A 7,268-nucleotide genomic window follows, 5' to 3' on the forward strand; every position below is an offset into this window, starting at 1 on the left:
TGTTGGAAGATAGGGTTAGGATTGTAAAACTTCTGAACTACAGAGCTGATCTTAGACAAAACCATTAAGGAAATGGTTCGGTACTCATGTGGGGACAGTCTGCAACACAATTGTGCAGACTGGGTGAGTTGGCTAAAAGTTTTGTAACATCATCCTTACACTTGGTTCAGCATCAGCAGCGCCTTAGCAGGTGGTGGCTAGGCCCCTGTGTAGCCAAAAAGCTGCATCCAGCTGTAAGGAGGAGAGAGCAGAGCAATGAGATCAGCCAGAAAGGACTGAAGGGTGTGTGATCACTCAGAGAAGGAGCGACCAAGCAGACAGCGGAGGTCGTGGAACACAGTATACCGCTGCAGAGGGGAAGGAAATCACATGTCCTCCATGTCTGTGCTAAGCAAGGCAAGTGGTGGTGGGACTGCATGGCAGCAAGTGAGACTTTGGCCGTAGGAAAAGCTTTCTAATAGCAAGAGTACAACAGCAAAGCAGCAAACTGACCACAGGCTCCCAGCTCCATTGCTGGAGGCTTTAAAGAGCTCATTAGACATCCACCTAGAGCTGTTTAGGTGTTACACAAATTCTGTTAGGATTAAGTTGCCTTTTCACCCTTTTCTATAGCAGTTGGAAAGTGTGTAAGACATCACAGTGAGCAGATAGTGTATTGTAAAGCTTTGTGAAGCTTCCGTAGGTGAAGTCTCAGAGCCTTACTGTAAGATGACAAACGTGGGGTGACTGTTTGCGCACAGCATCCTGCTGCCTGTGGAAAAAATGATCTGGCTTTCTTTGAAATGCCTCATGTAGAAATATGCTCCTTCACCGCCTGGTAAAAAAGACATGTTACATATCACAGGCAGCTTTGAGCATTGTAACCCTTGTCCACTGGCTTGTCAAACCCATGAAAATTTTTCCTAAAGACTGCTCTCAATTTTGGAATTTTTTATTCAAAGGCAATCTATTCAGTAAAGGAAAGCCTGCTAAAATATGTGGAGTCAGATGATGGTGGCCTTCCAGTGAAATTTCACCATCAAATAATGCATTAATGTTCTTAGGAATTACTGCAGTACTTAGCAAGTTATTACACATTTATTATAAATGAAATGACAAGGGGAAGACATAAAAAATGCAAGCTTACTACACAGACATGAGCTGCTCACAAACACTCAGGCTTATGCATCTGGAAGTTTCTTTTATGGGAAAAAGCTTTATTTGAAGATTTCCAGGACTCCTGGGTTTCAGCTCCATAAAATCCAACAAAACAGCTGTTGTTGTGGTATTTTGGGTTATTCCCACTTGAAGCCTCAGCTGAGACTGGAGTGGAATAGTTGCACAATAGAGCAGGAATGAGAGTACACAGATGCAAGGCATCTGACAGCATGTTCATGTTGTTCTGCTGCAGTCGGCTGCATCACCCAGGAGAGCAGGCTGGCTGGTGGCCCCATGGCCACTGCGGTCACCAGGTGTCCCTTCCAAATAGCTCTTCCCCCTGGAAAGAGAGGCATTTTGTGGAGCAATTTATGTCTTCTTATATGAGCGCTTAGTCAGAAGAAAAAAAAATGCCCATCCCAACCGAAGAAGCTTACTTAAATTCTCACATAACCCACGTCAGGAAGCTTTAGTAACAGAGGTAAGAATAGCCTTGGCAAAGTCAGATAACTCCAGCCATTTGTGATGTAATACTCTAGCAGAGCTTTTGCAGCTTCTTTCTGCCCCCAGTGGTCTTCTAAATGAACTCCTAGATTTTGCCTAGACTGCAGATTGTTACTATTTTCAAATTGCAGCTCCCTATTTTCTGATCACTTCTAGGTTTCTGCACTGCGTAGATTCTCCCCATGAGAAACTTCTCTCAGCCACTCTCTCACCTCTCTCTGGGTGCAGACATTACATGCTTCACACTCTTTCCTTTAGACTCAGCACAAGCCCTTAGAAGAGTGGTGCGTCTCAAGCAATTTCTGTGGTTTCTTTTGCAAAGGACAGCCTGTCCCCAGGTCCAGCCAGATCCCTGCAGATGTTTATTCAAACTGCCAAACTTTCAGAGGTTTGCCCATTTAATTTCTAGTTAGTGAGCTGAAGTCATTTGCAGAACACCATGGTAACAGAAGAAAACACTGCTGTGTCATTTTATGGTAAGGAGAAGGCTGAGAAGATGGGTTTGAAAGTCTCAGTGTCTCAGTAGTCCTCTTCCCTCCGTCTTCTTCCATTTCTCACGACCCCTCAGGAAGTGATGTTTCTGTGTCAGTTTCTAGCCAGCCCGAAGGAACACAGTCTGAGCCACATCACCTAGGCATGATTACAACACAATGAATAGGACACAACAGGTAATCATACGAAGCGGATGAATTTTAGCTGTTCTGCAACTTCTGGAAGTAATAAGTAAATAATACTTCCTACTGGCAATGCTGAGGGAGTTTTTTTCTGAATGACTAACACAATGAAAATAATTATTAAAACTGCAAGGCATAAATTAAACATTGTTCACTGGCTTTTACCTAAAAAATTAATCAATCAGATGTCTTTGAAATGAATGTGATTGTGTAACTAAAGGTCGGAATGAAAATCCCACAGGAAACAGTCCCTGCTCTAACTGTCTTTTTGGTACAGCATCAAACAACAGAAATAACTTTAGCTGGGGAATTAATTCTTGTCAGAGCTCTGTTGCGTTTCATGAACTACTCAGCTCTCCTGTGCTGGGTTCAGTGGGGATCTTCAAGGTGTTATTTTTACCAGTTTTGAATCAGACACAAGGTGACCTTTTCTCACTACTTGATGCTGCCTCTGAGTACAATGATGTGTCACACTCCAGTACCATCATTCTCTTGGTGCAAGTGCAGACCCATGCAACAAGAGAGTCCTGCCGGGTTTTCAGCACCTTAGTGATTTGAGTCACAGCCTCACAACAGCAAAGAACATTTCCTCTCATGAGGTGAACATAGACCATTCTCTGAATGTCTTTAGTGTCCCTATTCTCAGTTCAGGTTTGTGAAATTCTAGTCTGTTTTGGAACCACAGTACTTAATCTATAAGACAGAGACAAATGCATGCTGTTTAGAAAACCTTGCCTATCCTGTATTTTCTCTGATTCAAAACAGATAACATAGGACAAAAGACTTGTTTCAGGTTTGCAATGAGTTTTGTACAAAGATCAAACTTCATGTTTATTTTATCTAAGCAGATTATTTTGTGTGCAAATTACAAATTACCTCTATCGGTTTCTAGACCCTAGCTTACAGGTTCACCTGCTTGCAGAGCTATAGTATGCATCAAGCTTGAAGATACAAATGATGCTGAGCAGCAAAAGGGCACCATTTGCTATCCCACGACTCATAAAATAAGCCCAGTTCACATCTTATATCACTTACAATGCAGTTTCAAGCTACAGAGGCTTTGGAAAAAGCCCAAAATTTCGTGTGTCAGTGATGCCAGAGTCTCATTTCTTTGGGTGCTACTTGGATATATATGACTATGCATTTTTTCCTTCAGTATAAATTATACACGACAGCCAGTTTGCTCAGCACAGATTAGTTCCGATTTGAAAATGATCCTAACCCAGCCACCAGCAAATCCTCAGGCACTGTGTTCCTGTCCAACTGGAAAACCCCCATGGAGCAATATAAACTCAGTAATAATAACAAGTAATGGCCGTGGCTTAATGAAAGGTGGCAATTCTGCTCTGGGGAGAAGACTAATGGATGTGGCCATTCTGGTAGCTTGCTCTCATACTGATTGTCTTCTCTTCATGTTTTTTGGTCCATATTTTGTCACAGATATGTCCAGACAAAAGCAGGAACTGCTGAGATCTGGGGAAGAAGGCTGGCATCCAGCTCTTCTGCTCAGACTGCAGTCTCACGCCAGCACACAGAGCTCTCCTTTAATTTGGAATGAGGCAAAACTCAAGTCTGTTTTTACTCCTGTCTGAAGAGCAGTTCTTCCAGGTCCAAGGACCCGTGCAGAAATTACCTTATTTCTGTATATCTCATAGCTGGAGCACTGCCTATAAAGTGTCATTGTGTTGTTTAATTTGGTATTTCAATTAGTGAACGCAATAGGCTGCTCACTACGGGAGCCAGGCAATTAAAAGGAATCTATTATGTGCTTTTTAAAGTACCACTGTAAAGCAGTGAGGCTAGAAATCAGGACTCAGAACACACACATTCAGACAAACAGGCCACCATAGCTAGAATACAAAACAACAATGGTAAGAAATAAAAGAATAACAAAAGGTCTCTGCTTTTTCATCTCCTTTTAATTTGCTACCATAACCCCTCAATGTTTTCTCTCTATGGTTTTGATACTAATGCCTTCTGACTATGCTAACATTACTGGAGATGTGTCTGGATAATGGGACTCAAAGATACCTCAGGAAAGAGCCCACACCCGTCTATGGAGGGCCTCACTTTGGGCCAAAAGGAAATAGGCAGTGTCACACAAACCTGCACAGTGATCGAGCACTGGAAAACACGGCTGGATTTTTCAATACTTAGTCATGAAAGAAAGTGAACTTGTCTAAGATTGCTTTCTTTCTGTGATGCTCTAAGTTGGGAAATGGAACGCAGGTTTGAAAACAGATTTTAGGCATTAAGTAAAAAGACAAGGAACTTTTCATTTTTGAAAAGTCTCTTGAGAGTGGCTTTTCCTACTTAACACTGAATAATGACACTCCAAAAATAGTGACCCTTGTTCCACCCAAAGACAGTAATAAACAGTAGTCATTCCAGGCTTGCTTGGTGTTTCTTTCTGTAATAATTTAACATGTTTTTAAACCCTATAAAAGCTTTTACTACAGACAAAAAAAATCATCCTTAGCTACTGCATTCCTTGTAGCCTCATCTTTATCAGACAGCAATGCACTCCTGCGTGTTTGTTTATTTTTCTTGTAAATATCTTATTGATTGAAGTTAGAAAGATCCTGGTCAGCAAACATGCACTAACAGCTTCCTCCCCCAACTCTATGTTCCGAAATCCTTTCCCAGCTGGGAACAAGAATGAACTCAGAGCCCCATTCCAGCAGCAGCGAGGAGGAAAACAAATTTGCTATTTATACTTTGCTATAATATGTAATGCCCCAAGTAATTATCTCTTCCTGTGTATGCGTATGCTATTTTAGGTATATACTTACAAATCTAAGACAAGCATCGCTCAGATGTTTGACTTGATGCTGCTTGGCTTTCAACTTCTTGATTGTTTAAGGGAAGAAAGATGAGTTGTGGTTGAAGTACAAGTCTAGGAGTCAAGAGGTCTGGATTCTATTTCTGTGCTGTGCCACAGACTTCCTGTACGCCCTCAAACAACTCACATGACCTCTTTGCATTTGTATACCCCTTCTACTAAATGGAGAATAGTCACTGTTTCATGCACACTACTGTTGTGAGGCTTAATTCATGCTTCTCTGAAAGTGTCTCAGGTTCCTCAGAAGAAAAGAACTTCAGAAATAAAGCCTCATCTCAGTTTTAGTATTGTCTGAGCCATCTAGCTTAAGTGTAACTTCACCCAAAGGGAATGGTATTTGTAAATGTCATCTTTCTAATAACAAATCTGTTCTCTTTTTTGGTTCCCTATGCCTTCCCCACGTCCTCTCCTTCCTTCTCCTCCAGCAAGCTGCCACACGGTTAAAATACCTGCCCATCCCCAGGATACTCAGCTGGTCGTTGACCTGGCTCTGGGGTTTAATTTGTCTGGAGATGCGTACGCACTTTATGTGGCAGTGTTCTTTTCTTTGCCTTTAAGCAGCCAGATGGATCTGCAGAAAGAATAGAGCATATCTGTATTTGATTTAAAAAGGCTCTGAGAATAAGTTGGGCGTTTCAAAGAGAGGACCAGTCCTTCATTTTGTTTAAAACAAAGGGATTCCCAGACTGACATTTCTGAGGACCTGGGGATTTTTAATAATCTCTTGAGGGCCTCAGGGGATGCAGAGCTGAGATGCTATGCTGCTTGCTGTTAGATGCTAGTGTTTCAGCTAATGAATGATTACTGGGTGTTTCAACACTGCATCAGCATTGCACTAAAATTGCAGTGTTTGCTGTGTGGATGAGAAGAGAGTGCTGTGTGGGAGCTGGATATGTTATCTAGGCTGATTAACTAACCTGAAGTGGTTATTATTTACGTAACTGTTTAATTAGTGCCATCTTTGTGCTAAGACCAGCTCAGGCAAAGTGTGACCCTGCCCAGAAACTCCTTCAGTTTTAAGGCTAGGCAAAGACTGAAGAGACTCATGTGAGCTGTGAAATTCAGACCTGACCCTGAGCACAGTGGCCTGCGTGGGCTGCGCATCCCAAGGACAAGTCTGCCATCCTCACAGAGCTGCCTAGGTTAATCTCATTGAGGTCTAGGCTGGTGGTGAAGAGGATGATCCCTCAGGGCTCTACTCAGCCCCCAGGGCAAGGGTAGCATGGAGTATGTGTGAGGGAGGCCTTTGTACCAGAGCACCGTGCACCCTAATTACTCTGGACTAGCTGTGCAGCCCAAAGCACACATAACAGCTAAGAATATGCTGAAGTATTCACGGTTTCATCACTGTTTGTTCCCCTCAAGCACTGATACATGGCTCAGAAAGTGGATCTCGAGTTTAATCTGCGTGTACGCAGAGGTCAGTGCTTTAAGAAGCCAGCCAGTTTCCTGAGCTGACTTTTCAGATTTGCAGCAGCCTTCTGCAAAATAACAGAGTGCATGCTGAAGCACAGAGTGTATTTTGGGAGAGTAGCATTTCTCTAAATGCTTTGTGAAAGAGAGGTTGTCAGGCAGAGTGTGCAGAAAGAAGAGGCAGAAGTTTGCCATGAGAGGAGGAGAGGAGAAGCAAGTTGCTACCAGGTAATGTAAACACCTCCTGGTGCCTGGCTGAACAGAGGTCACTGTTTGAATCACCTAGAGGAGATCTCACCAGGGAAAAAAGGGAAGCAAGGTTAGAAAGCATGGTTCAGAGCACTGAACACAAGGAGAGGAAGCTGGAGCTGGATGCAGAAGGGAAAGGGAGCCGAGATTAAGAGAGGACACAAGCTCACTGTGGGATGCCAAGCTGTGACAAGGTCAGGATACCATGGTCCCCTGCATCAGTGACAAGGACCTGTGGTTTTCATGGTGTAAGCTAGTAACCAGGAGAGGAACCTTTACTTAATGCTATCTCCTCCTTGTCTCTGTTAATTAACAACCGGAGGGGTGAGGCACTTGTGTGATGCCTGCAGTGGAACTGGCTGTCAGACCTGCCACCCCCAACTGCAGGGCTCCTTTATCAGGCCCTTCAGGAAGCCGCATTAATCAGTGGGGGATTTATTGTAAGGCCA

At 43.1% G+C, this 7,268-nt stretch overlaps 1 long non-coding RNA gene across 1 annotated transcript; it reads right to left on the reverse strand.

Moving 5' to 3' along the window:
• Window positions 1-1,058: 1,058 nt before the first annotated feature.
• On the reverse strand, window positions 1,059-5,213 carry LOC101750642. The gene is made up of 3 exons (XR_001467472.4): window positions 5,108-5,213; window positions 1,854-2,271; window positions 1,059-1,477 (listed from the first exon to the last, which is right to left on the reverse strand). It is a non-coding gene; the product is annotated as an uncharacterized LOC101750642 (long non-coding RNA).
• Between the last annotated feature and the right edge of the window lie 2,055 nt (window positions 5,214-7,268).

This window comes from Gallus gallus, chromosome 7 (assembly GCF_016699485.2).
Source record: "Gallus gallus isolate bGalGal1 chromosome 7, bGalGal1.mat.broiler.GRCg7b, whole genome shotgun sequence".
NCBI lineage: Eukaryota > Metazoa > Chordata > Aves > Galliformes > Phasianidae > Gallus > Gallus gallus.